Here is a 16170-nt window from a genome sequence, read left to right as displayed (position 1 = left end):
ACACTAAGGACAATGCTTCTTACTGTTTATGCGTCTTCATCTATTAATGAACATTTAATAAATGTTTTCTAGCTGGCATGAAAAAATCTCATCAATGGTTTCACCAGATCAAATAAAGCTTGTTGGGCAAGATACTCCTGTATGAAAATACAGGAAGGGAAGGCACAGCGGTAGAGTAGTTAATCTGCTGTAGGAAGTCTTCTATCGATCACTTCTCTGAGTGGGCAATGACCAAAATTATCAATGACCTTGTAATGCCAATTCCAATGGACTCCCTTTCCACCTTATCTTAATAAGCCACTCTGTGTTGCATAATAATGCCGATACTCTCTTCTCCTTTGGCTTCTTTCTTGCCTTTCTTCCTATTTCTGTGACTGCTCCCTTTCATCTCCTCCATAGACTCCTCTTCCAACCCCTTCTATGTTGCTTTTCTCCAACATACTGCTCTTAACTTTTTGTTGTTGTTCTTGCTCTTCCAGCGGAACTTAAACCACTCCCAGGGCTCCAACTGCCACTGGTATGCTGATGAGCTCCCTAATTCACTCTGTTCCAGCTAAACTGAACTTTCAGTTCCCAGAATTTCAAGCTCTATCCCTTCTCCCTAGAATGTTCTTCCTTGAGCTTTTCAAACGGCTGGCCCCTTTTCATGTTTCAGGTCTCATTTTAGAAGTGACAAACCCAGATTCCAACTACATGACATTCTGGAAAAGCAAGACTGGGGAGACAGTAAAAAGACTGTTGATTACCAGGGTGTGGTGGGGAGGGGAGTGGTGAATTGGTGGAGACTTTTAGGGCAGTTAAAATACTTTGTTTGATACTAAGATGGGTACATGCCATTTTTCCAAACCCATGGGATGTGCACCGAGAATGAGCCTTAATGTACACTGTGCACCTTGCAACACTGTTGTTGTTTAGTTGCTAAGTCGTGTCTGACTCTTTCGCGATCACATGGACTTTAGCCTGCCAGGCTCCTCAGTTCATGGGATTTCCAAGGCAAAAATACTGGAGCAGGTTGCCATTTCCTTCTGTAGGTGATCTTCCCAGCACAGGGATTGAACCTGACTCTCCTGTATTATCAGCCAAGTTCTTTTTACCACTGACCCACCAGGGGAGCCCATAAGGAAGATTATTATGTGTCAATGTAAATTCGTCAGTTGTAATAAATGCAGCACTCGGGTGGCAGATGTTGATAATCAGGGAGACTGTATGTATGTTTGCGGGGGTGGGGATATATAGGAAATTTCTTTATCTCCCATTGTATTTTGCTGTGAATTTAAAATTGGTTTCAAAACATAAAGTCTTAATTTAAAAAGTTAAAATATAAAAATAAGTGACAGACCCATCAAAAGTAACCCCCACAAATCATTATCCTCTATTTCACCCCTTGGTTTTTTCTAAGAACTTGTTCTGATTACCATTTTATTTACTAATTTATTTTCTCCCCCCCTTCCACCCACTGAAATCTGCATGAGAGCAGAGATTATGCTTCTGTACTATATTCAAAGAGATTTTCCCATACCTGCAACAATTTTCTTAGTACAAATCTAATTATGTTGCTTTCCTGCTCCCCAACACCTAAAAGATGAAATCCAACTGAAAAACATGAGGATACAACCCTCTGGTCCTCACTGACCTCTTCAGTCTCATCTCAGCTGCTGAGTCCAAACTAAATCCTAACTTGAGTGCTGCAGAGAATGTTGCTCAATTAGTGTTTCCTGTCCTTCCATTTACCCTCAGTTCTCTGTAGGCTTCCTTTATCCTAATGGTATTTCTGATGCGCATCAATGTGTCCTTTCCTCTACTGGACAATAAGTCTTCACACTGTATCCTTGACACAAAGTCTGACACCAGGAATTACCCATTCAGTCACTGTTCATTAAATGAATTATTTCTGAATCTCGTTCCCTTAGTTTCTTGTCATACGCTTCCACTGAACTCAGTTTTCCATTTATTTCTTTATTCACAAAATTGCATTAAAGAATGGCAATTTAAAAATAAACCTTCAAAATCATCTACTTTTCTATCAATTTGGGACAATAAGTTGCCATGCAAATAATGACCAAAAAAAAAAAAAAAAAGTTGCTCAGCTAGCCTATTCCACAAATCAGTTAACTGAATTTGTCCTGTTGGAGTTACACATACCAGAGTGGAAGTCTAGACTGTGCCTTTCCATAATTTTAACTCCGTCTAGATTTCTGATGCTTAACAGACCAGCAATAAATATTTTGCTGAGTCATATTTGTTCCTAAAAATCTAGTCTAAAGTTTTAGTTTACATGACGTAAATGGCCTGAAAATCTGGAGCCCACAGATAAAATTAGCACTGAAAGGAAGGATTCATTAATCTAAACATGTATTAAGTGCCTACCACTTGCAAGATATCATACAAAGCCCTGGGGTTTTGTAATTCGTCTCTGCTTTGAAAGTGATTACACATGAGTGCACTCACAATTTATATATCTTCAGCATGATAATACTTTAAAAAGAAACCAAAGAGAAGAAACATTGGCAGTTGATAACTTTATCATGACACTCCTCAAAGGAGCCTACTGAAAAAAAAAAAAAGGAATAACAAAATGAAATTAAAAGCACGTGCTGATTTTAGGGAATTCATGGTCAGGCCCTCTTTCTGTATTTTGCTGTTCTGTATTAATGTTTACAAAGGCAGGATTTAATGGCTTCATTAGCTGAGGTTTGGAGATCCTGTTCCCCTGATCTTTCTTACCAAGAAGCAAGGCCACTCACAGCCACAAAGATTTGTTCCTTACCTTACTAATAAACACTCGCAGTGAGGCAAAGACATGTTTCAGTGACACTTCAGACTGCCCATTTTTAAGAAAAGCAAGATGAATATCAAATACTTTTTCATTAATGGGTTGTGGCCATCATTGTTTAAAAGTTGACTCTAGAAAACATAAAAAAGCTTTTTGTGACAAATAGTTTATGCTGCTCCCCCTAAAATGAGAGAACAGACTTTACCAATACCTGTTCATCAAACCACTGCTTGAAAAATAACAATAAGAAGCTTGCTGCTGCTGCTGCTAAGTCGCTTCAATCCTCTTCGACTCTGTGCGACCACATAGATGGCAGCCCACCAAGCTCCTCTGTCCCTGGGATTCTCCAGACAAGAATACTAGAGTGGGTTGCCATTTCCTTCTCCAATGCATGAAAGGGAAATGTGAAAGTGAAGTCACTCAGACTTGTCTGACTCTTAGCGACCCCATGGACTGCAGCCCACCAGGCTCCTCCATCCATGGGATTTTCCAGGCAAGAGTACTGGAGTGGGTTGCCATTGCCTTCTCCTATAGCCTTTGTATTTCTCTGACAGAAACAAATGTAAGAATTAAGGAAAACATCAATTCTATTTTAAAATTCTATTATCCAATTTGTTTTAAAATGTATGTTTAGTGTATGTCTAGCCACTGGAGACAATTAAACCCTCTATGAGTAGAGATAATGACAGGTATCACAATTGAAAGACTACACAAACTGTTTAAAGGTTCCTTAGATACTAATTAGGAATAGGCTGCAGAATCTCTTTATGAAGTATTAAATTTGTTCTGATTAATGTGCAACTCAAATTCATTTTTATTGTGCCAGTAAATAAGATATTTGATTTCAAAATGTGCACTCTTATGCCTTCCTTCTATTCAAATATTTCTTAATTTATTTAACATACATCTCTTGGTAGATGACAGGCACTATCCTAAGTGCTTTAGAAATTTTAACTTACTTTTTGATTGTGAGACTGGAGGTGGAAAGGGGGACTGACTGCATATGGGCACCAAGGATCTTTTTGAGATGATGGGAATGATTGGATCGTACTGACTGCACAACTCTGTAAACTTACTAAAGTAAAGATATAAAAGAAACTAGAAATTGTAGAGACGAAGATTGCCGGGAGAAATATCAATAACCTCAGATATGCAGATGACACCACCCTTATGGCAGAAAGTGAAGAGGAACTAAAAAGCATCTTGATGAAAGTGAAAGTGGAGAGGGAAAAAGTTGGCTTAAAGCTCAACATTCAGAAAACGAAGATCATGGCATCTGGTCCCATCACTTTATGGGAAATAGATGGGGAAACAGTGTCAGACTTTATTTTTCTGGGCTCCAAAATCACTGCAGATGGTGACTGCAGCCATGAAATTAAAAGATGCTTACTCCTTGGAAGGAAAGTTATGACCAACCTAGATAGCATATTCAAAAGCCGAGACATTACTTTGCCAACAAAAGTCCGTCTAGTCAAGGCTATGGTTTTTTCTGTGGTCATGTATGGATGTGAGAGTTGGACTGTGAAGAAGGCTGAGCACCGAAGAATTGATACTTTTGAACTGTGGTGTTGGAGAAGACTCTTGAGAGTCCCTTGGACTGCAAGGAGATCTAACCAGTCCATTCTGAAGGAGATCAGCCCTGGGATTTCTTTGGAAGGAATGATACTAAAGCTGAAACTCCAGTACTTTGGCCACCTCATGTGAAGAGTTGACTCATTGGAAAAGACTCTGATGCTGGGAAAGATTGAGGGCAGGAGGAGAAGGGGATGACAGAGGATGAGATGGCTGGATGGCATCAATGACTCGATGGATGTGAGTCTGAGTGAACTCCGGGAGTTGGTGATGGACAGGGAGGCCTGGCGTGCTGTGATTCATGGGGTCGCAGAGTCGGACACGACTGAGCGACTGATCTCATCTGATCTATTGGTTTGTGACCCTTTCTGTTTAAAAAAGAATGCATTGGATGATGTCTTCAGCCCTGCTCTCCTTTCCTTTAAGAAACCAATTAGTAGGTTACAAATTGGCCATAAGTAACAACAAAAAACCAAAACCATACGACTATTTGTAACAGATTTAATCGTAACACTGATAGCCAGAATCCAAGAATGGTGCTCCATCTTTCTGGCTCCTCCCTTGAAGTCAAGTGAAGTGAAGTCTCTCAGTCGTGTCCGGCTCTTTGCGACCCCATGGACTGTAGCCTACCAGGCTCCTCGGTCCTTGGGATTTTCCAGGCAAGAGTACTGGAGTAGGTTGCCATTTCCTTCTCCAGGGGATCTTCCCGACCCAGGGATCAAACCCGGGTCTCCCACATTGTAGGCAGACACTTTACCGTCTGAGCTACCAGGGAAGCCCAAAACCATATGCATATTTGTAACAGATTTAATGGGAACACTGATAGCCAGAATCCCAGAATGGTGCTCCATCTTTCTGGCTCCTCCCATAGTCTACTTAAAAGCATGGGGAGGTGGTTAGAAGCAAGGACTCTTGTGATAACTAGCCAAGATTAAATTCCTGATCTGCTACTGACTAGCTATGTGACATTAAGTTCCCTGTGAGCTTCACTTTTCTCACTTTAAAATGGGAAAAATAATAGTATCTACATCACAAAGCTAGTATGAGGATTAAAGGTGAGTTAATATTTGTGCTTTTAAGTTGACTGAGGTTTAATTTACATACAACAAAATTTACCTATTTTAAATTTATCATTCAGTTATTTTTAGTAAAGTTAGAGTCGTGCAGTCATTGCAATCCATTCATTCCCATCATCTCAAAAAGATCCTTGGTGCCCATGTGCAGTCCTCTTTTCTACCTCCAGTCCCACAATAGAAAAGTGAGTTAATATTTCTAAAGCACTTAGGATAGTGCCTGTCATATAACAGAGATGTCAACTAACAAGAGATGTATGTTACATAAATAAGAAATGTCTGAACAGGAGGAAGAAATAACAATGCAAACCTTGAGACCAAATGTCTTATTTACTGGCATAATAAAAAATGAATTTGGGTTGCATTTTAATCAGAACAAACTTAATACTTCATACAGAAATTCTGCAGTCTATTTCTCATTACTATCTAATTTAGTTTTCCCTTATAAGACTCTTTGAAAAGCACAGGCCTGGTTTCCATAGTAAACCTGGAGGCCTGAAGCAATTGACTGAATTACTTTGAGAAGGGGAAAGAAAAGAAAAAAAAAATCTGTGTAATTCAGACAAAGAGCCAGCAAGACTTTTCACTTTTGTCTTCTCCCACTACTGTTACCTCACATTATGGTTATATGGGCTCCCCTGGTAGCTCAGCTGGTAAAGAATCCTCCTGCAATGCGGGAAACCTGGGTTCAGTCTCTCAGGTGGGAAGATTCCCTGGAGGAGGAAATGGCAACCCACTCCAGTATTCTTGCCTGGAGAATCCCAGGGACAGAGGAGCCTAGAAGGCTACAACCATGGGGTCACAGAGTCGGACACGACTGAGTGACTAAGCAAAGCACATAGTTATATAGTGTTTATTCAAAGCTCTCTAACATCCATTATCTCATTTTACACCTTCAACAACCCTGCAAGATAACTGCTTTCAATTTCTTCTTCTAGGTTTTAATCCTAGCAATGATGATTTGTACTGAGAGGCAAGCATCTGAATAAAACCAATAAACCCCTGACAAGGGACACCAGCCAGCCAGCCAGCCTGCCTGGATATCATCTGGCTTGACAAGACACCTCATCTCAACAGGTATTTGGACAGACTGAGTCAATCATAATTTAGGCTAAAAATGACTGGATATTTTCAAAAAAGTATGAAAAAACCTGTTTTTAAACACAAAAATAACAGAGAAGGGAAATAAAGAACAAATTATTAACAGTCCAAATCTCTCATTTTAAGGCTGAGTCTCAGTTATTTCTTGAGGTCACACTGGATCTGCCACCCACGTTTCCAGGCTGTATATTGTCACCCTGTTTATTTAACTTATATGCAGAGTACATCATGAGAAATGCTGGACTGGAAGAAACACAAGCTGGAATCAAGATTGCCGGGAGAAATATCAATAACCTCAGATATGCAGATGACACCACCCTTATGGCAGAAAGTGAAGAGGAACTAAAAAGCCTCTTGATGAAAGTGAAAGTGGAGAGGGAAAAAGTTGGCTTAAAGCTCAACATTCAGAAAACGAAGATCATGACATCCGGTCCCACCACTTCATGGGAAATAGATGGGGAAAATAGTGGAAACAGTGTCAGACTTTATTTTTCTGGGCTCCAAAATCACTACAGATGGTGACTGCAGCCATGAAATTAAAAGACGCTTCCTCGTTGGAAGGAAAGTTATGACCAACCTAGATAGCCTATTCAAAAGCAGAAACATTACTTTGCCAACAAAGGTCCGGCTAATGAAGGCTTTGGTTTTTCCTGTGGTCATGTATGGATGTGAGAGTTGGACTGTGAAGAAGGCTGAGCACCGAAGAATTGATGCTTTTGAACTGTGGTGTTGGAGAAGACTCTTGAGAGTCCCTTGGACTGCAAGGAGATCTAACCAGTCCATTCTGAAGGAGATCAGCCCTGGGATTTCTTTGGAAAGAATGGTGCTAAAGCTGAAACTCCAGTACTCTGGTCAACTCATGCAAAGAGTTGACTCACTGGTAAAGACTCTGATGCTGAGAGGGATTGGGGGCAGGAGGAGAAGGGGACGACAGAGGATGAGATGGCTGGATGGCATCACTGACTCAATGGACGTGAGTCTGAGTGAACTCCGGGAGTTGGTGATGGACAGGGAGGCCTGGCGTGCTGTGATTCATGGGGTCGCAAAGAGTCGGACACGACTGAGCGACTGATCTGATCTGATCTGATTTTGCTTCATGATAAACATGCCATTTCTTTCGTTTTAGATAATACAAGAAGACCCAGTGCATCCTCCCTGGATGAGCAACACATTACATGTATTTTGTGCAATTAGTGGTACATCGAGTGACCGAAGTTATGATTCCCCAAGATACACTGCTGAAATATGAGGACATGCAGATGTCAAGTGACAACAAGACTGAACTTTCTCAGGAATATTGGGAGCTGTGCAAAAGTTAAAAATTTAAAGATTTGTTATACACAGAGTGTTTCCTCCTGACACTAAAACTTGCATGCTTTCATACAGGGTGCTTACATATTTGTAAATATTTAAGCAACTTGAAAGTGCCTGGAAAATTGCACCACTGTGCTTAGTTTGTACTTTTTAAGGTAAATCAATATACTGAGAAGTAGAGCTCGAAACCTTAATTTGATTTGCTTAATTGTTACTTAAAATATTAATGGCACTGTGTAGAATGGTATAATGGCATTCAATAAAAGGCAAAACTTCTTTGTAATTAGAAGTGAAGGAAATAATACTTTGAACTTAGCATTTTTCTTGACAGGAAGCTAAATTCATTATTATACTAGTCCTTGGAGAAAAAAACTGATAAATTTTTCACGAAACATGGATACTTCCAACTGAGGAGATAATTTGAAACCTTGCCTACCAATGGTCTAGACTGAGCTAAAGGAAACAAAAGCATTATGTAAACAAGGAAAATTCCACAAAGAAAAAAAAAAAATATATATATATATATAAATACCAGGCTTACCAATCCTTCGAGTTTTGATCCAATGATGCTAGGTATTCCAGTCAGTGGTCTCTCTAACATAGGAGGCGAGGGATTCCTTTGTGGCCTGTGTTTGCCTAGCAAGCAGTCTTTGTTGCCTAAGCTTCATCAGCTGAGGCTGTCCATAAAGCTAAACAAACATCTCTGAGATTTGCAGTTACTTCTAAGTTTAGCAGCAGAGTCTGAGGGTAGGGATTTTGTAATGATGATTTTCTTCAGTTTACAAGGTTAATAAGGATTTTGATAGAACTTGATGATCACAGCATTTCTTGGGTCAGTATCCATAACCACCACGTATTTAGCAGCTGCTGGCTAAGGATTACATCTCTAACTATGAAGAAACCTCAGATTAACTAAATAATTCAGGAGAAACGAAGATGTGAAGGACATTTTTACCTTGAACTATCCATAAAATTTTGGCTGCCTTTCATGTAAACATTAAGTCCTAGATTTATTTTTCATATGTAGTTTATCCTATTTTATAGACAAAAAAGGAAAAAACAGACACTGAAATATAAGTGGATTGCGTGGAGCTTTGGCTTTTTAAATACTCTGTGAGTAAATAAATCTTAGAGCTTATTATGCACCTGGCTTGGCCATTTTTCTTTACATGTCATTTTTAAGCTTTCAGGAAAATATTAAATTACTTATGAAAGGTTAATTTTGTATTTTAATAAGGGATTCAGAAATTCCAGAAGCAGTCTGTAATTCCTTAATATCTTGGAGTAATGTGAAGTTAGTTTCGCCTTTAAAACTATTCTATTTGGCACATATGTGTAAAAAATCATCACCCAGAGAGAGTGCTGCCTTCTGAGACTGAGGCATCTTAGGGAAACTTGAGTAATCTTATCAGTGACCAGTCCTTATCTTATCCCCCAGCATGGCATTGTGCCCCGTGGGTCATTTTAAAACATATAACAAATGACCCCTGCCCTCAAGGAAGTTGCAGTCTAGTTGAGGAGGCAAGATAGACACAAAAATAAATAACACAAGAATTAACAGTATAAGACAAGATAAGTTGTCTCTGAGGACTGCCAAATGAATGATGCTGTCCATAACTCATATCGTATTCAAGGGATAAGAAGCTGCTGTGAGTTTTAATGTTCAGGGATGACTTCATGGGGAAAAGAAAGCCTTGAACAGGCTTTCAAAGATGAGAAGCTATTCTAGGCAGGAAGACCGTCACAAGCAAAGGTGCAGAAATAATTTCTATAAGTTCAGGGGATGGTGAAGAGGCCAGTTTTGTTCAAGGGAGTAATGGATTCTGAATCTAGAAAGAAAATTCACACCTGGATTTTGGAAGGCCTTTAATACCAGGATAATAGCATTTGGACTTTACTCAATAAACAGAAGGAAACCAGTCAAGGTTTTTGAATGGAGATATTACTTGACTAAACATTAGTTTTATGAATGTAATCTTTTATATTGTGGCCAGATGCTTTTGAGTCCAAGAGAGATGGATATATGGAAGCCAGTTAGATAGTTATTGTAGTAATCTAATTATGAGTCCATAAGCCCATAGATGTGAACAAGAATGGAGAAGAAAGGACAAGTGCAAGAGATACTGTGTGCAAAGACTGAACATGATTCATTGATGGCCAAGGAGACAAAAGGAAAAGGTAAAGATAATTTTGTGTCCTGTGGCCACAGCCCTCCAGGTCGTGGCACAATTTCCCTAGGTTTTTTTCACCAGCTTCCAAACTGAGGGCAGAAAGATATATATATAGAGAGAACAAGGTGGGTTAGACTAGAGAAAGCCAGCTAAGTATGCCTTGAAACACTGTGTATGTTAGGTATTACTGTTTATATAGTGTAAAGATTTCATGGCTGGTGCACTGGGATGACCCAGATGGATGGGATGGGCAGGGAGGTGGGAGGAGGGTTCAGGGTGGGGAACACATGTAAACCCATGGCTGATTCATATCAATGTACGGCAAAACCCACTACAATATTGTAAAATAATTTAGCCTCCAACTAAAATAAATAAATTAAAAAAATAAAGATTTCATGAAGTGATTTGGCCTCTACAGATGAATTCATAGCAAAGAATACATTTCTGCTATACTGATTATTTCTGCAATTAAGCTTGACTCCAGGTTTCCCTGGAAACTACTGTTTTGATAGTCTTTGAACAGCTTGTGAAATGTGAATAAAGTCACCATTAGTAGTATAATTTATCACGACAATGATAAGCCATAGAGAAAGTGAGCAATTCCATGCAGATTTTCTGAGTAACCAGTGCACCAATGGCATCATGTCCATAGGTGTTATTGTTATTGTTACCATATTTATATGAATTGACTGCATATATAAATACTGTAAGTATCTTCTTAGGGAAATTTCTAGGGAAATGTACTACACCATTCAGGTATGATCTAAATCAAATCCCTTACAATTATGTGACAGACAGATTCAAGGGATTAGATCTGATAGACAGAGTGCCTGAAGAACTACAGACAGAGGTTTGTGACATTGTACAGGAGGCCATGGGCAAGACCATCCCCAAGAAAAAGAAATGCAAAAAGGCAAAATGGTCCTCTGAGGAGGCCTCACAACTAGCTGAGAAAAGAAGAGAAGCTAAAGGCAAAGGAGAAGCAGAAGCAGAAGATACTAAGGAGAGGTGCCAAGAATACACAGAAGAACTATACAAAAAAGATCTTCATGATCCAGATAACCACGATGGTGTGATCACTCACTTACAGCCAGACATCTTGGAGTACAAAGTCAAGTGGGCCTTAGGAAGCATCACTATGAACAAAGCTAGTGGAGGTAATGGAATTCCAGTTGAGCTATTTCAAATCCTAAAAGATGATGCTATGAAAATGCTTCACTCAATCTGCCAGCAAATTTGGAAAACTCAGCAGTGGCCACAGGACTGGAAAAGGTCAGTTTTCATTCCAATCCCAAACAAAGGCAATGCCAAAGAAAGTTCAAAGTACCGCACAATTGCACTCCTCTCACATGCTAGCAAAGTAATGATCAAAATTCTCCAAGCCAGGCTTCAACAGCACGTGAACTATGAACTTCCAGATGTTCATGCTGGATTTAGAAAAGTCAGAGGAACCATAAATGAAACTGCCAACGTTTATTGGATCATTGAAAAAGCAAGAGAATTCCAGGAAAACATATACTTCCGTTTTATTGATTATACCAAAGACTTTGACTGTGTGGGTCACAACAAACTGTGGGAAATTCTTCAAGGGATGTGAATACCAGACCACCTGAATTGCCTCCTGAGAAATTTGTATGCAGGTCAAGAAGCAACAGTTAGAACTGGGCATGGAACAACAGACTGGTTCCAAATCAGGAAAGGAGTACGTCAATGCTGTATATTGTCATCCTGCTTATTTAACTTATATGCAGAGTACATCATGTGAAATGCCAGACTGGATAGAGCACAATCTGGAATTAAGATTGCCAGAGAATTATCAATAACCTCAGATATACAGTTGTGCCACCCTTTATGGCACAAATCAAAGAAGAACTAAAGAGCCTCTTGATGAAAGTCAAAGAGGAGACAGAAAAAGTTGGCTTAAAACTCAACATTCAGAAAACTAAGATCATGGCATCTGGTCCCATCACTTCATGGCAAATAGATGGGGAAACAATGGAAACAGAGACAGACTTTATTTTCTTGGGCTCCAAAATCACTGCAGATGTGAAATTAAAAGATGCTTGCTCCTTGGAAGAAAAGCTATGACCAACCTACACAGCATATTAAAAAACAGAGACATTACTTTGCCATCAAAGGTCCATTTAGTCAAAGCTATGGTTTTTCCAGTAGTCATATATGGATGTGAGAGTTGAACTATAAAGAAAGCTGAGCACGGGAGAATTGATGCTTTAGAACTGTGGTGTTGGAGAAGGCTCTTGAGAGTCCCTTGGACTGCAAGGAGATGCAACCAGTCAATCCTACAGGAAATCAGTCCTGAATATTCATTGGAACAACTGGTTCTGAAGCTGAAACTCCAATAATTTGCCATCTGATGCAAAGAACTGACTCATTGGAAAAGACCCTGATGCTGGGAAAGATTGAGGGCAGGAGGAGAAGGAGACGACAGAGGATGACATGGTTGGATGGCATCACTGATCTGCTATGGACATGAGTTTGAGCAAACTCCGGGAGTTGGTGATAGACAGGGAGGCCTGGCAGGCTGCAATCCATGGGGTCGCAAAGAGTCAGACACAACTAAGCAACTGAACTGAACTGAAACATCTTTTTAAAAATGAAACAAAAAGCAGCAGTGGTAGAAAGAGCCTTGGAACCGTGACCAACATATCATAGAACTAGAGATGACTCACTGGTTAATTAAGAAACTAAATAGGTCAGCATAACACAAACCCAAGCCTTTGATTATAAATACTAGTCTATCTGTAATGCAGAACCTGAGCAATGTATTGAAATCTTAGGAATTTCCTAACTCTTGAAAATCTTAATAATGAGATACATATTTCAGGCTTCTCATACACAAACTGGTGGGCTACCTTCGGTCTTCTACTAACAGTACACTACTTCAGCTATCAAAACACAGGGAGAGGAGTAGAGTAAAAGACGATTAGGGGTGGGGAATGGGTTTCTATCACAGGACTATTCCCCTGTCCTGGGAAGTGGCCTGTAAGAGCTTTGAAACGTTCACCTTTAGGTGTTCTTTTAGCTATGGGTTTTTCATAGATGTGTTTTATCAGGTTGAGGAAGTTCCCTGCAACACGCTTTGCATCTGTTTTCCGATTCAATCAATTCCCCCAGTAATCATATGATCCCTGTATGACGTATAGGGAAATAGATGACAAATGTACCCTATTAAGAAAGAGTACATTTCTTGATGTTAATATGACATGTACTCTATGCCATATAAGGAAATGGATGACAAATGGTTAAGAAATGCACTCAAGATACACATCAAATTAGAAATGAAATCAAAGCATCCTAATTCAGAGTCCAACGTGTTTTCAGCTCTTATATACTATTTCCTACAGTCTCCTGCTGCAGCTTTGTACAGAGACCCAAAAAGTTTCCTCTCTTCCACTTTTTTACTAAGAAGGTAAGCCCCTTAAGGGTAGAGTCTCTTCTGATTTTTTGTCTCTGTTTCCCTGAAACATAAAAGCACCTGCCAAAGGATAAGTACTTGAGCAGTCTCAAGAAAGCCAGTTTAGATAAGCAGATCCTTCTAGAGCTTTTAGTATGTGCAAGGCAGTGTGAACAATACCCCAGCCCTCAAAGAGCTTGTGGTTGAGGATGCTAAGACAAAGTCACATAAGGAGATATGAGAATGTCTGATAATAGCAAATCAGTGGTCATGACAAGTGCTTGAATGGGCAGAGCTTTTTTAGATGTAGAACAAAAAAGGCTTCATGAAGGACGACAGCCTTGAAGGATGGGTAGGAACCAGCATGTGTGTGTTAAGGAAGGACCTTAGGCAGGGTAATTAAAAACTTCATTTTAACTATTATTTGAACACTGACCATTAGAACCGATCAGTATAATAAGAGCCATGCAAAGGAAAAATAATAATAGAGTGCATATAAAAGCAGGTAACATCTTGTTCTTCTCACCCCCTTCCCCTTTTGCCTTAGACTCAAACTCAGTAAAGCAGCTTTTTTTCTATCAGAACATTTGCACTCTAGTTGCTTCTTCCCCATGTTAGAAAAATTTTGAAGCCAACCTCAGTCAAATTCTGACCAACAAGGCTTGTTCTTTGTGTATTGCAGCATTTTGTATTCTTTGTGTATTGCAGCATTTTGTAATAATCACCGACTCTGTAGATTGCCTAGGGCTGAGAGTCTTACAGGCTCTGGACTTCTCATCTGGCATGCTGAGTGTGCCTCTGATAGGAAACCAAGGAAAGCTATCATATGAACTGTTGAGGGCTGTAATCTGGGAATTGTCAACCATCTGCCACAATTTTTTGATCTACCATTGCAAGCCAGCTATACGGACGATCAAGGCTGTATTCAGTGGGTAGATACACAGGTGTGTGCTAAGTCACTTCAGTGGTGTCCAACTCTGTGACCCCATGAACTGTAGCCTGCTAGGCTCCTCTGTCCATGGGATTCTCCAGGCAAGAATACAGGAATGGATTGACATCCCTTCCTCCAGGGGATCTTCCTAACCCAGGGATCCAACCCAAGTCTCTTGCATCTCCTGCATTGCAGGCAGATTCTTTACCTACTGAGCCACCTGGGATATACAGGTAAGAGATTATAATTATAATGCAGTAGTTATTCCAAGGGTGGCCTTTTTCTGTCATTAACTGGACTGGGTCTTCTGGATTCTGTATCCATTTGAGAGATGTAAGTAATAGTGCCTAGCACTGTTATATCTGGATGTTTGATACTGAGAAGCAAAAGCAGAGCTAATATAGACGTGCAGTTCTGTTCAGTGCAAAGCTGACCAGGTCCTATAGAGCTCATGCACTGAATTATTTCATAATTCTTCCTTGCCATAGTCAAGATTTGAGATGCTTCCAGAAGCAATGCAACATGGAGATAATACTAGATCTTCCCTCCACAGCCCAAACTAAATCTAGATAGACAAACACCCAAAATGAAAGAGGTTGAGTGAAGGGAAAGGGCTGATCTGGCAGAATGATCCCTACCAGAACAAGTACAGTGAAAGTGAAAGGCTTCTGGGAGGAAACTAGGCTGCACTTGGTTCCACTGGAACCCCAAGTAGGCACCGGGTCAGCTGAATACAATTCAGGTCACATGCAAGAGAAATTATGTTCAAAGAGGTAACCTGGGGTATTTACACAGAATGTATTGGTTTTGAAAATAAGGTAATCCCACCACCACCACCACATTCTCATTTGTTTTGGAAAGTGAAAGTCACTCAGTCATGTCCGACTCTTTGCAACCAGATGGACTGTAGCCCACTAGTCTCCTCTGTCCATAGGATTTTCAAGGCAAGAATACTGGAGTGGGTTGCCATGCCCTCCTCCAGGGGACATTCCCTACCCAGGGATCAAACCAGGCTCTCCTGCATTGCAGGCAGATACTTTACCTATCTGAGCCACCATGGAACCCCACCTACAAAACATACAAAGATGCTGGCTGATAGCAATCAATGCTGCCATACTGGCACACGCTGACTGTATAGGAACCCTGCCCTGTGTCTGTCTCCCTGAACAGTAGCCAGTTATTGATACTTGTAGCTTCCACACACATCTGAGCATCGACCACCCGTCCCTTATGCCCCCAAACTCTTGGGCCTCTCTGCTTACCTCCTCTGGCTTCCTTCCACTATCAGAATTATACAGAAGTGGTTTTTGGTTTGCGATTGAACTGATATGAGTTACTCCCTAGTATTTCCTCTCTGCTGCTGCTGCTGCTAAGTCGCTTCAGTGGTGTCTGATTCTGTGCGACTCCATAGATGGCAGCCCACCAGCCTCCGCCATCCCTGGGATTCTTCAGGCAAGAACAATGGAGTGGGTTGCCATTTCCTTCTCCAATGCATGAAAGTGAAAAGTGAAAGTGAAGTTGCTTAGTCGTATGCGACTCTTAGCGACCCCATGAACTGCAGCCTATCAGGCTCCTCCATCCATGGGATTTTCCAGGCAAGAGTACTGGAGTAGGGTGCCATTGCGAGTCTCTAAAGCGATAGCTTCCTTCTGTTGAATTTAATGTATGTTTCTGATTTGGATTTCTCCTGTCAACGTTCACAGACAACCAGCTCTCTTAAAAAAGATGAAAAAGTTTTCAGTTTCCCATCCCCATTTCCTACCCATTTCTTTGCAGCTGTAGAAATCCTTTAGGGGAAAATATGCCCAACCAATCTTGTT

General features: G+C 40.3%; 1 protein-coding gene and 1 long non-coding RNA gene across 2 annotated transcripts in view; both read right to left on the bottom strand.

Moving 5' to 3' along the window:
* LOC129640273 (dedicator of cytokinesis protein 11-like) overlaps window positions 1-16170 on the bottom strand; it is a 198933-nt gene that overhangs the window by 50069 nt on the left and 132694 nt on the right. The gene's annotated exons all lie outside the window — the stretch shown is intronic.
* The window catches only part of LOC129640278 (uncharacterized), a 49731-nt gene that overhangs the window by 1998 nt on the left and 31563 nt on the right, over window positions 1-16170 (bottom strand). Inside the window, exon 2 of the long non-coding RNA XR_008708719.1 lies at window positions 2768-2904. This is a non-coding gene — a long non-coding RNA (uncharacterized LOC129640278). The remainder of the gene's footprint in view (window positions 1-2767; window positions 2905-16170) is intronic.

The sequence above is a fragment of the Bubalus kerabau genome, chromosome X, assembly GCF_029407905.1.
Source record: "Bubalus kerabau isolate K-KA32 ecotype Philippines breed swamp buffalo chromosome X, PCC_UOA_SB_1v2, whole genome shotgun sequence".
In the NCBI taxonomy this organism is placed as follows: Eukaryota; Metazoa; Chordata; class Mammalia; order Artiodactyla; family Bovidae; genus Bubalus; species Bubalus kerabau.
The sequence above is the reverse complement of the archived record's forward strand: the minus strand, read 5'-3'. Positions and strand labels throughout refer to the sequence as shown.